The sequence below is a fragment of the Centrocercus urophasianus genome, unplaced genomic scaffold, assembly GCF_019232065.1.
Source record: "Centrocercus urophasianus isolate 14NV4802_14NV808 unplaced genomic scaffold, USGS_Curo_1.0 seq_39, whole genome shotgun sequence".
Lineage (NCBI taxonomy): Eukaryota > Metazoa > Chordata > Aves > Galliformes > Phasianidae > Centrocercus > Centrocercus urophasianus.
The window spans coordinates 2929434-2945266 of NW_024884966.1; positions in this window are offsets into that span (position 1 = coordinate 2929434).

Below are 15833 nucleotides of genomic sequence, written 5' to 3' on the forward strand. Positions count from 1 at the left end.
CTAACATAGCTACTCTAGTCGACCTGTATAGGAAATGCCATTGAGAAGGATGCAGCAGTACAGTATCTTCTGAGATACTGTTGTGAAAGCTCCTGAAAATGTCTTGTAAATCTCCCAGAGCAGTGTTTCTCTGTTCCAATACTTCCATACGGCTGTAATAAATAGGCAATTGCACAGACAAATAACATTGAAGAATTTTTTGCAAAAGTTAGCAGTGAAATTATAGGAAGTGTCATAAATAGGAACTTTGGGAAATTCACATTGGGACATATTCATTTGATGTGTAAAAAAAAGGAGCTTAATTTGTATATTTCTTGGACAGAATAGGACACATTTAGGACAAAATACAGTTAAACATTGGTTCAGGAGAATAATGGATAAACTAATGATACTTCTATTTTCCCTGACAATGTCAAGCTACATTCATCTGGCATTTTTACTGATGTTGTATACTGGTGGACATTCACCATTGCTGAAATAATGCAAGAAACTCCACAACAGAACCTTATGCTGCTTCCCACTTATACTTGATTTTTAAAGTAGTTTATGTTGCCTAGAACTTTGGCTCCAGAGACTACCTTTAAATTAAAAACTGAATGATTGTAATGGCTTTTGCCTACCTGTTACGAGTACTAAATCCAGTAAATGTAGGCAATATGCCAAGGCATGCAAACTTGTAGATCTTTCCCAAATGTAGGTGTAGTCAAGGGCTTGACTTTACCAACAAAAAGCATCAGCATTAAGGATAATAAGCCATCCAGAGGGACCTAGACAGGATGAGGAGTGGGCCCAGGAGAACCTCATGAGGTTCAACGAATCCAAGTCTTGTACTTGGGTCATGGCAACATCCAGAATGACACTGTGATTGGTGATAGGCCAATTTATTGATCATTTGGTTAGGTCTGTGGGTTGTTTGGTTTTTTTTTTCCATTCAAATAAACACAATTTTTTGGAAATCAGTAAATATCAGCTTTCATTTCAACACTGAGAAATGTAAGCATTAAAAAAGCTGCAAACTGAGTTTCCAGTCCTGTGAAAAATTTGCAATACAACCTGGATGTCAAGAGAAATATCTTGGGATGAAAGACCCAAAAAACATGCAAACTAGTCACTCTTGGATTTGCACTATAGTCTATTAATTTGTCACCCAAAATTAATGTCTTATATGAATTAACACTGAACTACTACTGAAACTTAATTGTACTCCTTCTTTGCTTTGCTACCTTTCTTTCTTCATACACTTTCCTTTCATTTATAAAGCTCTTTTCATCTTAATTCAAAAGTTTTCTTGTTTTTACTCTTGCATTCTTCTTTCCCCATCTCCCTGTTTCATGGGGAGAAGAAAGTGAGCTTAGCTGCCTATCAGTGCAAACCCACAAGATAACATTAACCGTTTCTAAAAATGTTTCAAAGAAGTCACATGAAACTTCAAAAAATATATATCTTTAGTGACATTTTAAGTTAATTCCATCATTTCTTAGTCTCATTTGTGTTGTCTGGAATCAAAATTATCTCATATTTAGTGGATTAGAGACTAAAAATTTTGCCTTTGCTGAAGACTGCTTCGTAACAGAGAATTGAATTTTACTGTATTTTATTTCCACTGAAATGCGTCTTCCGTTAGAAAAAAAAGGAAAAGGTTCTTTAATCTGTGTAAAATTATGAACCTTTTATTTTCTTAAAGATTATTTTTAAAAATAATCAATGCAAGTAAGGGATAGGAGAGGGAAACACATGAGCTGAACTCCATATTTACCTAATTCAATGTTGAAAGTAAATTATTCCACTTTCATCAGCTTTTTAATTATCTCACTTGAGGACTACGATGCAGCACAGTCATTCTGATCTGTATTCATGTGAATGGATTTCCACACATGAGAAATCAATGCAATGAAGATGGGGGTGACCATAGAACTCACAGGCTTTCGTGCTTGACCAGAATTCTGTTATGTGAAGCCATACAGCCTTCAAACGCACAAAAAAAGGCAGCGCTTAATTTGCGAAACTTTTGATTATTTTTTGATACTTACAATATCAGAAAGGGACAAGGAAATAGCATGGGACAATGAGGAAGGTTGGGATTCTGTGGTTGGAAACTACTAGGAAGCTCAACTTGAGGTGCTTGACTGGTGTCCCATGTAGTCAGCCTGTGTTCTGGTTATATTCACTCAGAAAGGTGCTGTCAGACAGCAATTTAGCCCCGGCGAGATCTGAGCCACTCTCTGGAGAAGCCTATTTCTTTCCACTGATTACAGAAGGAGCCTAGGGCAACTGTGCATCTAACACAGGAGCAGCAGTTAAGCTAAATGAATGAAGACCGCGATATCCTGCATACCAGTAAGGTGCAGCATTGGAGGGCTTAGCCCTGCCACTGTCATCAGAATCAATTATATTCCTGAATAAATCAATTAAAAAACTGTTTAATCCCAACTGAATGAGAGAAAAAGGTCTTTTGTGAGGAGACTGGAATCAATTTTTTTTTTTTTCTTTTTTTTTTTTCCAAAGTAAAATCATGGCTGGACTCCAAAATATTTTCTGACTGATTTGTTTTTCCCCACATTTTCTTCTGGTACATTTGTCTATTTGTTTAGTGAATGTGGTGCTGGTGAGAGATGTTGGATTGACGCCTTGGGGAGAATGAAGTCTTTTATTTGTCTGCAGGCATGCCATGCCCATGGCCCATAGCAATGTACCTTCTCCTGACCTGAAAGGACCACCTTTAAGGGTGAGAAAGTAGTTTAGTTTCAGTGCCTTTTTAAACTTGCCCTTTCCTCTGGATCTACCAGCAAGGGACAGAGGGTCATTAGCACTTATTTTTATAGACAAGGGCACACTGTCACGAGTTTCTTTTCATATCCAAAGCTTGCTCGTAAATCCTGCTGGCCTCAAAATCTCACAATAGTAGGCTTTTTTTTATATGGCAACTGCTGGCTTGGCTAGCACTGCTGTTCCTTTCCATGTCTTTTCTGAGCCTATTTCAATTCAGGAAGCAATAAATATCAGGAAAATAAAATAAAGCATAATAAAATAAGATAAAATATTAATAAGAAGAACTTTAACATTCATTCCACACCTCTCTCTCTCTCTCTCAGTTCCTTATACAATTCACTGAAGACCTCAATCAAAAAATGACTGTATGCTATAGCTTGTTTTTATCCAAACTCTTTACTCTTTATTTTTCTCCACGTTAAAAGGCCTCGAAGGTGATTAGCTCAAGTTACCCACTTCTGAGCATTTTCCTTCATCCTCTGTATCACTTCTGGCAGTGAAAACCTCATGTGACACACCTGACCTTAAACAGATCATTTTTCAGGCAAAGATTAATATTTGATGACGCCCCATGTTTCCCTCCAACGGCTTGAAGAAACTTGCTCATGGGAGAGAAGGGGTGTAGAAAGAGAAAAAGATACTAAGGAAGATAAAGAAACAATCATCTCAAAGCATCTTTCATGAATTTTAGAAAAAAATAATTCTTTGGTGCTGGTTAAAGGTGTTTGAAGTGTACAGTGCTGCATTACTTTGAAGTACCTATAGGTTGAAATGCTTTTCAGAAAGTAGTTCCCACGTTCTGCATTGTAACCTGGCTTGAAAAAGAGCTGTGAGAGAGTTCCCATCTCAGCTGAAGGACAAACTCCCAACACTGGGCAGCAAGTCATGAATGGATCCCAAATCTCAAGCTCGTTATGAGCTCAACATGATTGCCATGGGTCTTTTGCAGTGCTTTGGGTGAGGAGCTTCTGATTTGCAGCATGTGTTTGCTCCAGCTTTTTTCATATGAACCAGTCAGAGGGTCTGGACATCTGGAGCTCCAAGGGTAGATCTATTCCAAGTCATATCTGTTATGTCTTCTGATTAAAAACACAAAATCAGAGGTGCCATGCCTTCCCCTCTTAATGTACTTCATTACTGGGTCTGACAGTATCTCCCATTTTAATATTTGAGCAACATAAAGGGATAGGGGTGCTGCAAAAATGCCCATTATCACTCATTAACAAATCTAGAGCATCCTCCCCACATTACCAGGGCATGCCCTCCCTCCATCTTTTCTCTTCCCAAACCATAAATAAAAAATAAATCAGGAGATCTGTTGCAGGAGATCGTCCTTGCTGCTGTTGCTGCTATTTCTCCTCCCTCCCTCTGCCCAACCAGGAGTGAAAAACCAAAGGATGGCTAAGAGTAATAGTAATTTGCTTGGAAATACAACGTTTAGCAAGTTCTGGTGCCAGCACTGCGTTTTTAATATCCACCCCTCCAACACTGCTGTCATTAAAACTTAGGGCCCCCTTTTTATTGGTGGGCATCCAGCCCACCTCTCTGCTCGGCAGCATTTCCTCGCCTTCCCCATTTCAGCAGCGCCTGACCCCATTTCAGTCAATTTTCCATATCCTGCCTGTCTTGCATCCGCCTAGGGAACACACTGATGCTGTGTTTATGCTAATTTTATGCTCTCTGAGTTGTGTCTGTTATTCAAAGCAGTTGAAGCAGTTATTGCCAGTAATCTTATTTCTGCGAGAGCCCCCGGGGCAGAGCAAGCCTCGGAGCCGGTCCTGCAGACCGCGTCAGAGCCATCACAGCCTGCTGGTAAATGGCAGCTCTTTCCTGCAGAATCTGATATCAGTTACTTCGCAAACACAGTAATAAAATGAAACAAATCAGATTTTCAAGTAAATAAACCAGACTTCAATGGCAACAACAATGGTCAGGATAACAGGATTTTAATAAGCAATGCCATACAGGGGGAAATATCGGAGTGATGCATCCCTTCTTTTCTTGCTCTCCCCCCGCTCTGCTCCAAAATTATCTGTCTGAGAGATGAAAGAAAAAGAAAACAAAACAAAAGCCATACACAGAATGGAGTCTGCTGCCCTGGTTGGTGAAAAAGGGCCCTCACTGATGGCATGTATGGAAATCTCCCTGCAAAGTTGTTCCTAAAGAACCAGGACGTTGAGCTATGGCATTGAACAACAGAATGCGAGGAAAATAATAACAAATTTTACAAAATACATAATATAAATTTTTTAAAAATAATAACAAATAATAAAACAAATTGCTGTTTTTCTAACTCATAACATCCGTGGGAAATCACACAAGGACGTCCTCGTTAAGGAACGGGATGATGATACCAACCAAGAAAACTGTGTTGACCTTCTGTTCAGAAAAGCTGAGTGTGATTCACCCATGATTCACCCATGGTTTTGCCATATTTTCTGAGGCACCTGGAGCATATAATGTAAAGGTAGGACTGGGAGTGCCTATCAGCTTTTCAGTACGGCTCTAAAACAAACTCATCTACCTCCTCCATGCCTACCTAAGAGCTAATATTCAGATGATATAAAAGGTGTTTTATTCTAGAACAACACTTAGAGAAAAACTTGAAATTCTGCGTTTTCAGATAGTCTTGCCTTGAAAAGTATTTAAAATTTTGTCAGAAAGCCAACAGTTGGAAAAAAAAGCCATTGAGTCCGGGCCAATTTTTTTTTGTTGCCAAAAATGCAAACTATTTTTCTCATAAGAAACATTTTCCTATAGAAAAACTCCAATTTAAGAAACATTTTTCAACAAGAAGACATTTTGAATGGATCATTTTCATGTTTTTCTACTGCCATCAACAGCACTCAGCTTTTATTGTGATGCTCAAGGCCATGTTTTCAGCATACTGTGCTCTTTAGAAACTTGCCCAGTTACATTGAGTCCTCTATAGCAGCAGGAGCTCCAATATATAAATTTATACATGCATATGTACATATCTGTAGATATAAATAAAATATAAACTCTTGGATATAGTTAGTCTATAGTTTTTCATCTGTTGAGGGTGAGTAATAATGCTCCCATTTCACTGCACTTCAGCAACTTCTAAGCTCCTCTGGCAGCCATTTGTTTTGTACCTTGAACATCCTGCACAGTGAAATTTTACCTTGATATTACTTTTCTTATATAGTATAGACCTGACAGAAGGATTTCAAACTTTACTTTTTCCTTTGAAATCAGATAAGTCCAATCGTAGAAGCCAGATCACCCACAACCATCTCCTGAATCAATCTTGGTGATATCCACAACGGTAAATTCAATATGTTGTGATCATTCATTGCCCCCAAGTCTGATTTTCAGCATCCAGCCACATCCATAATAAGGAAGAGTTCTCATCTCCAAACATTGTTGTGCTACACAAAATACATTTTGGAAATGATTGTAGGTCCAGGAATCATTGCTAGCTCTCTTGAGACAAAACAATTCAGTGTTACCAGCAGTGATGTTTCAAGGCTAGGGAAAGATTCCTGATATTATATTTCATTATTTTGCAGTATTTTTGGTCCTCTTCTCGGATCCAAAGATAACAAGAATCTGTGAGGACATTTTTGCTGGTTTTGACTATATTTGGATGGATCTGTGATGGTGATAATGGGCTTCAGTATTCTTCAGTCATTCCAGTACGAGCCAGAATAGAAAGGAGAAGAGTTACTCAAATTGGTGACACGGATTTTTACTTTTCTTCTGTAAATCACAGTTGCACATTAACCTTATGAAGTTTTTTAGTCCTTGAGGTGTACTTTTTCAATTTGTCCAGATTACAGACTTAGCACTTTTCTGAACAGACTGAAAATGCTCAAAAGTCATGGACTAAATGTCTAATACAAGTGAAGTTTACGAGAGCGTTCTTTTCACCATCCAAGTCAGGATTTCACCACTCTCCTATGTGCAGCAATTTTCATCATATATGATTACGTATTAAAGCCACCCTGATGGATTCAGTGCTGTTATCTCCAAAGTACATGGAGAAGTTTTCTTAACTTTGATAAGATCAGAATAATGTCCCTTAATGAAAATCTTTTCATTTACATTAGTCCTCTTTATCCATCATTCTGAAGGAAAGAGTTAACTTGGAACAAGTATTTATGTCCATGGTCCTTCATGCAATATTAGTTTTATATTTTGTCAGTAAATTTTATTAATAACGGAATGCATTAAAAAATTTCCTTGTGAATTTTCCAGCTTTATTTTTTACTCTTAGCTTGTTTAATAAAATCTCTCTAAGTACAACTACCAACATTATCTAGATGGGTCTTCGGTAGCATTTTGATAGGACAAGGGGAAATCAAACTAAAAGAGGGCAGATTTAGATTGGATATAACGAGGGAGTTTTTTACACTAAGGGTGTTGAGGCACTGGCACAGGTTGCACAGAGAGGCGGTGTTGCCCCATCCCTGCAGACAGCCAAGGTCAGGCTGGATGGGCTCTGAACACTGATGGAGCTGTGGGTGTCCCTGTACATTGAAGAGGGGCTGGACCAGCTGGCGCTTAATGGTCACTTCCAAATCAAATGATTATACAATTTTCCAGTATCTTTTCATGGGAAACTATTTTTAAATACAAACGAAATTTCACTAAGTATGTGATATCCAAAGAAAGTCATAAACAGCAATGTTTCTTTGTTTTACACATCTGGAAGCATTTCAAGCTAGGAGGAGATGTGTGTATTGATCACCTGATTCATTAGACTGCAGCTTCCAGGACTGTATATTTCTTTCAACAATTCAAGCATTGTGGCCTTTTCGTGAAGCATTAGGGAAGATGAGGTTCCTCTCACAGCCATCTGATCAGCAGTAGTAACACAAGGGCTGAGGGCCAAGAGACACATCTCCACAGATCTGGAGCAAATTATACATGTATATATATATGCATATATCATGTATGATATCTCAAACACTTAAAAAGAGAAAAATAGTAGATGCAGGGATTTAGTGATTATAAACAAAAAGAAAAGGAGGAAGTGATTTTTTTTTTTTTTTTGGTGTATGCTACAGATAGCTCATTTACCAAAAAATCAATAGGAAAAGCTTCAGTTTTGATACAAAGCTCAGGAAAGAAATACACATCCTGGAAAAATGCTCCAACAAGGAGGATAGAATCATAGAATCATAGGATGGTTTGAGTTGGAAGGGCCCCTTCAAGGCCATCTGTCCCACTCCCTGCACTGAACAGGGACACCCACAGCTCCATCAATGCTCAGAGCCCATCCAGCCTGACCTTGGCTGTCTGCAGGGATGGGGCACCATCACGTCTTTGGGCAGCCTGAATAGAATAGAGGGTCTTAGTGAACCTGAGTTAGTTAAGCTGAAGCCAACATCTGTCAAGGCGGTGTGTAAGCCATCAGAATATTCATTATTTATTTCCCTGGCAGAAAAATGTCTTTTGAGTCTATCAGTTATTTCTCCTTAGAGGTAATGATATGCTGTGTAACACAGTGACAGGCCAGCCAGCTTCATTACTTCACAAAATTCATCTCTTTAGAGCACAAGTTTCTTGTCCCAGAGATATTTAGGCCAATTTTCTTCAAAACACTTCATCTTCCATCCATTGTGCACGTCCTAGCATAGCCTAAACTCTCACCACTGGAATAAAGCAGTGGAATTGTCCCTCCCTTGCAATTATTATTCCATTAAAAAACAAAAAAAAAAGAGGAGAAAGTCATGCCCAGGCACAAATATTTTATCTCATACATGATGAATGTTCCCTTATATGACAACCCTTTCCACTACATGGACCTCAACAGGAATGCTAAAATCAACTCTCCACCTGATTTTTGAACTCAGAGAATTTCATGTCCTCATTCAGCAAAAAGTCAAACCAAAACAAAGAAAAAAAAAAAAGGCAAAAGGATGACAACCAAATCTCACAGATAACGTTCGTTAATGGTAAGAAATGTTAATACCTTACAAACACTCCGAAATTTGCTTTCTATTGAATTTAATGAAGGTACACCTCTTCTTTCACATTCTTCTATTCTAAAAACTGTTTCTTCCCCTAGACTGGGGGCTGCGTTAGGTTATTTCTAAATCCTGCTTTTCTTGTTTCTCTTAATTTGCCTGGAGGTGCAGTGATTTGAGTGAATGGGAGCATCGAATTCCTAAAAAGAAATAACATCACGTATTTCTCTCTGCTGCAGCAGCATATGTGCACATACACACATCATCACATATGCACATATGCACATGGGCACTGTTTTAAATCCCAAATATTGTGTTGAAGAATTTCTCCCTCATATATAGGCTTGGGAAGAATTTAGTGCTAAATAAATGCTGCCTCAAACCAGCCAAGATAAAACATAAATCATTGCATTAAAAACCTCTAACAAGTCTATCTGCTTTTTGAAATGACTGGGAGATGAAAGAGAGGAGTCTCATTTAAGAAGGCCCAGCGGAACAGTTCTGCATTTATATAGCTGTTATCAAAAGCAATTCATTTGGAGATCAAATAGACTGACAGATAGGACAAGCAGGGAATCACTACTGCCTTCAGGCAGCCAAAAGCAAGGATGGTTTTCCAGTACCATCACTAATATTGGGTCTAGTCAATACTCGTGCCTATTATGGCTCACAGTAACAGCCAGTGAATGTTAACGCTCACTTCTCACACCGCCATTCAGTGCTGATTTGCAGCTGGGGCAGTAAATGGTGTGTGTCTCTTTCTCTAACTTTTGCTTGTCCTTCTCTTGCAGGAGCACCTCTTCTTGCAATTGTCGTCTGATTAGCATTCCCTTTGTAAAAGGGCAATGCCACTGAAGACAAAAGCAAGAGAAGACAATGGGCTTTCCAGTATCATGTTTGCAATGTGCTGGCTTCCTTGTGTGCTGAAGAGCTGTGTACTTAGAGGAAGAGCTAAATGATGCTTTCTCCCTTTAAAATTCAAAAGAAAAGCCATGCATCAGCTCACAGCTGTCTGCAATCTCTCCAGTCCAACTATTCTTCATACTTGTAAGGAAAAACTATTTTTTCCCCTCCAAAAACACTTCCCACTATTGGTAGGGTAAGCATAAGGTCTTATCCTGATCTTAGGCATCTGAAGTATATTTACGGTTCTGCGTTATTCCAAGTTGTAATCCTTGGATTTGAGATTGGATAGTTCAGAAATTACTTGCCTTTGCTCAGTTTGCAGCAAGTCTCCTTGAAAGGAAACTACAGCCCACACTGCATCACAGTTATGGCTTCCCAAGGATCCCGTGAGATGTCTCAATGGCCTTGAGACATGAATATTATTATTTTACTTTATTTTTTCATTGTGAGGTCTGACTTATGGCAACAGCGATGTTTTTATTACATCACACTAAGAATGTATGTTGCATGCCTTGGGGTGCAGTGTGGGAGGAATTTAAGATGCTGCAGGATATAAAGCCTGCTCAGGATGCTGATAGCTGATTCTTCCCAACCTAACGTGGCCATAATCATATCACAAGCATTATATGATATATCTGAATAAGGGACTCGGGAACCACATGGACTCGTATTCTTATTGCTTACAGAAATCTATGCTTTACGAGAAACATTTGCCTCAAAAATTGGGATTTCAGCTTTGAGTAAAATAAGCCAGAACCAGTAGAAATGCATGAATTTGGACAACGTTGTGACAACAAATACAGCATATGGGGGTGATGCTTGCAAACCACATTTTTTTCAGTATCTTATGATTTGTTTTGTTTTAATGTTGTGTTATGTGGCATGGCTGGATACATCACTTTGTGGAGAGCACTGGAGACTGATTTGAGTGGTAATTTGATGGATACCATAGGAGGAGAGAAGATGGCTGAGCTTGATAATTTTTTGCAGGACAAATGTGTACTGGGAGTTGTGGAAGAAAGAGAAGGCCAAGGAATAAAAATAGAGAGAAAAGGTAGGGTGGAAAATATGTGAAGAAATGTGGAAAAGGTAAAAATAGTATCCCAACCAGCACCTAGGGCTTGATGTTAAATATTATATATACATTCCTTACTGGCACAGAATCACCACTAAAAATCTGGCTTTTATGTCCTACTAGTAGTGTAGGGTCACCATTTCTTCAGTGCAGAACTATAAATTGAGTAGAGCAACTCAGACTGGAAGGGGATGGGCAGAGAGAAGAGGATAAACATGAAGGAATGACCATTCTCTGCTTCCAGTGAAAGAACAGTGAAGTATAAAACAAAGAGCTCAAACATAAAGTTTGCAATAGCAAAAAATGACATTTCTTTGTAGAAAACCTCATAGAATCATATCGTAGAATCATAGATCATGAAGCTCCAACTCTCTGTTGCAGGCAGGGCCACCAGCTTCCCCATTTAATACCAGCCCAGGCTGCCCAGGACCCCATCCAACCTGGCCTTGAAATCTTCAGGGATGGACAGAGCATCCACAGCCTCTCTGGGCCGCTGTTCCAGCACCTCACCACTCTCATAGGAAAAAACTTCCCCTTCCTTTACATCAATAAACTTGAATTTGTTGCCATATGACTGCAAGTTGACATTAAAACTTACATTGGTTAAAAAAGCAGTCAGACAAAAAATTTGCAAGAAGTCATCAAGGAGCACTAGGCAGAAATCTGCTTCCTCTGTGGTACAGGTCACAGGAGAGTGGAAAACATGCCTGGGAAATACTAGTTTACTCTTCTGATTCTTCTGTTGCTCCCTTGTCCCTCTGACCACTATATGGGCTGAATGGGCTTTGATGTGGCCTAGACAATTATTCCTATGTCCATACCATAAGACCTCTTTTCCAGTCCTGTAATCAAACGGTCCTGGTTGGAGTTTTCCTGTGGAACTCTTGATCTGGTGACCTGAGAACTTAGTCATGGTTCAAAAAAAGCCACTGTCAGTGAAACAAAGCCATTGCCCTTCCTGCGCAGGCAGCTCCATCATGTAGTTCAAGGTTGGGATGCCAAACAAAATGAGATGAAATACTAATTATGGTAAGGCTTAAAAAAAAAAAAAAAAAAAGGCTATCTGCCCCCATGAGAGTCCAAGCCTCCAAGCAAGTCTCATGTGGAACAAAAGTAAGTTGTCAGATTTGAATAATTTCCCTGCAATGTAGATAAATCCTCCCATTCCTACGCCTTCCCCCTACCTCTTGCCTCCCCCTTCTCTTCAGTTTTGCAAACAAGAAAAGAAACACTAGGAGCTATTTCACTGGATAACCATGCAAATGAAACAGGAGATTTAAATGTCTTAGCAAGGAGATCAGAGACACAGTTGGAAACAGCTGTGAGGGGCATTGGAATGATTATAAGGGAATAGGATGGGTGCATTATTTGGCTTGGTGACTTCATTAATGATATTTGGCATCAGATACTCAGCTAGAGTAAATCAGAATTCCTCTGTGCCTCCTACTGCCTCTAAGGATTCCCTTCTTTGTCCTGAATATGAATTTCTATATTATTCTATTTTATTTTTCTCCATTTTGTTGGTCTCCAAGCAGCATCTTGGGAGAATTGATTTTAAGCTGTGAGATGATGTTTTGTCCTATGGATTCCATCTCTCTGGTCTGTTGTACTGAAGATTTTGAGGTCATATCAGAGTCAAAATATCAAGGTTTGATTAACCTTGCCCACCTACAAATGAAATGCAGGGGCTTTATACAATGCCAAACAAAAAAAATCTCAGGTTTTTCCCATCTGAAATAGTTGTTGGAAATGTATCAACTGTATCTATTTGTCCACAAGACAATTTTAAGCAACTGTAAAATTCTACAGGAACCATCAGCTATGACTTTCACGTGCTTTCTGAACTTCTTCCTGAAATCACAACAAGATAGCTGTTCTTCTTCACTGTTATTTTTTAGATTATTTTTTTTCTTACAGAAGATATGGAAATATTGTTCTGCCATCAAAGCTCAAGGCTCTTCATTGCTTTTATTGCTTTTAAATTAGAGGAATCTTAAGCAAAAACTAGAAGATTCCTACTGAGAGCAATTCCCATTTGACAGACATATATTTTGTATAGGTCACACCGTCCCCTGGTAGCATTTGAATCAATACCATTCAGCCTTTGTTTACTTTCATACTTATGTACTTACTTATTTACATTTACAGGAGATGGGATAAAATAAGCAATTCTTTGAGACATTCTACTTGATAACAGTCCAAATTTTCAGGCGTTTCTCTTGGTGGATGTGTGTCTGAAGATGGAAGACAGACACGTCGCTTCCGTGCATTCAGCCAGCAGGCATACAAACTTCATACTTCATCAGACAAAATAATGAAAATAATCACACCTGCACTCAGCACATGGATATTACTGGGAAAATTTCTACCAATAACCACAGCTTCCAATTCCTTTCCTAAAAGATGTTCTCACCTTGCAGGCCAAGAGAACAAGTCCCAAGCAATATACGGTCCTTGGTTTCCCCTGCCCACCTCCTTGCTCTATTTGCCAGATTTCCTTCCTGAGTCATTCCCTGAGTTGTAACACTATACATACAGAGTAGGTCCCTGTGGGGTTATAGAGTCATAGAATGGTTTAGGTTGGAAGGGATCTTTAAGACCATCTAGTTCCAATCCCCTGCTATAGGGAACACCTCGCACTGGTCCAGGTTGCTCAATGCCCCATCCAGCCTGGATCAGTCCTACTTCTTTTCTTAGCAGTAGTAATATTCTGCCACAATGCCCTCCATACCAGTCAAGTACCTTACATAAAAAGAAAAGGCCATGAAGAAATGTTTCAGATTCCAAATTGTTTGTTTTGGAAAGAACTGAAATGACAAATTTCTGATTGGGTGAATCACTTGTCTATGAACTGTTGGAAAAAAGACAACTTTAGTCAGTGTTCTCCAAAAATTTTTGGTACAAAGATGATGAGCATTGACAGCTTGAGACATATAATTTTCAAAGAAAGAAAAAAACTAAAGCAAATGCATGCATACATTAATAATACTGGATATCAGAGGAAAATTAGAAATGAAATGCACATAGCATTGCAAAGCTTTCTCTACTGGAAGATGTAACTAATGTGGATGACAGGCAGGAAGACTAAAGCGATGGTTAACCCTCTGGGAGCCAAGATGGCTATTTTATTTTTATTTCTTTCTGCCCTCTTTTTGTGTGCATGTAAACAAACTGATGCCCTTCATCTCCACTTGCACCACTCACTCAAAGCCATGGTGCAAAACTTTATTTATATCTGGAGACTCAAGTTGAAGGAGCAACACTGGAAGAGTCAGTGTAATTATGCAACAAATGGCACAAGGCCCTGACCTAAAGAATAAGCACAGGGAGGCATGTAGAATGCAATTCTTAGCATGATGGTGGTATTAGAAGGTCTTCATGGGTAGGGAGTCATGTTGGTATGAACTGAAACGCTGTGAGGTGCAAAGGATTTCTTCTGTGTGGTGACATAAAGGCAAAATGATCTTTGTGAATGTCTTGATCTGTCATCTTACAAATGGGAACCAGCAAGCCTTTGTAATGTACCATGGCCTATTGTGTGTAAAGAAAATGTCCACATTTTGAGCCCTCAGAGCTTTCATTTCTCAAAATGGTGTTCACTAGATGACTGCAGGCTGGAGCTGTGAATCCATTTTGCCTTATTTACATGAATTTTCCACAGAATCCTTCAGAAGGTATCATACTTAGCACTTCCCAAAGGAAATTACATGTATAAAATTCATGAGAAACAGTGCTTTCTCTAGAGCATTGGTAGACATCTCTCTATTATGCGATCCAGGAATATTATAAACCAATAAATAAACCTGAAGATGAAGGATATTTGCTTCACCGATCCTCAGAGGTGTGGGGAGTGAATGTGCAGTGCTTTTGAAGGATAGTCTTAGTTTTCTGTTCTCTCTGAAACTTCCATGGTGGTTAAGATTGAGGTGGCACTAATGTAGCCTCTGAAGCAAGCGTAATTCAAGAATATGACTCCAATCTGTAATAATTGATGTAATACACATCTTTTATTAAGCAATGTCACTGAGACTTATATGTATCATGTATGATGTGTAGATTGGAAAGACTCACTTGCATTAAGCCATTGAATTCCTTCTCTACTCAATTTTTTTCACCTACTAAATCACAGAAGGGTCAGAGATCACCTGAAAAGTGAGCATATATCTGAGTTCAGGTTTTCCAGTCTTCTCATTGCAAATGCTCAGACAGAGTACATAGCACTTATAAACTTAACAGAAGTGTAAGGTATTCAAAGTTGCTTGTGTAGATTTAATTGACTGTCTTTTGCCTCAGATTATGTAGGTCCACCACTGTTGGTGCTCCATAGATTTGACAAGGAACTAAACTAAGCACGTCTTCCCATCCCTGCAGACAGCCAAGGTCAGGCTGGATGGGCTCTGAGCACTGATGGAGCTGTGGGTGTCCCTGTTCAGTGCAGGGAGTGGGACAGATGGCCTTGAAGGGTCCCTCCCAGCTCAAACCATTCTATAGTTCTATGTTGAAATGGCTTTGGAAGAGGGGTTTGTAGCCAAAGCTTCTCAATTTTCAGCACAAACATAAACAGAAAATTAACCATATTTATCCTTTAAAGTTCATCTAAATCTGGACATCAGAGAATGAACCATGGGCTTGGATGGTCTCTGAAATCAGACCAAAAGAGACACAGCTGGCTGTTGTTACATCCATTATTTACCATTTTTTTGATTCACAGAATCGACAGAATCAATAATAGAATGGCGTGGGTTGGAAGAACTTGATGTGTTATATATCATAATAGAAACAGTATCAGTGAATTAAAATCACTTTTTTAATGTCCTCCTGTGGTGTTTTTTATTTATTTATTTATTTATTTATTTATTTATTTATTTATTTATTTGTGATTCCCTGAATCTCTGTCTCATTAGCCAGTTGATTACCAGCTTTTAGATTGCTTTTGGGTTTATAGGTGAACCATCACTAAAATATCATCTGGACAAAAAATGATCCCCTTTGTGACCAGATTAGAAACAGAAGCTCAGCAGTGACTTTTGGGACAGACTGACCAGGGATACGGTGGAGTCACCATCCATGAAGGAGTTCAAGAAGCTGTGGCACTGAGGGACATGGTCAGTGGGCACAGTGGGGCTGGGTTGGGATTTGACTGGATG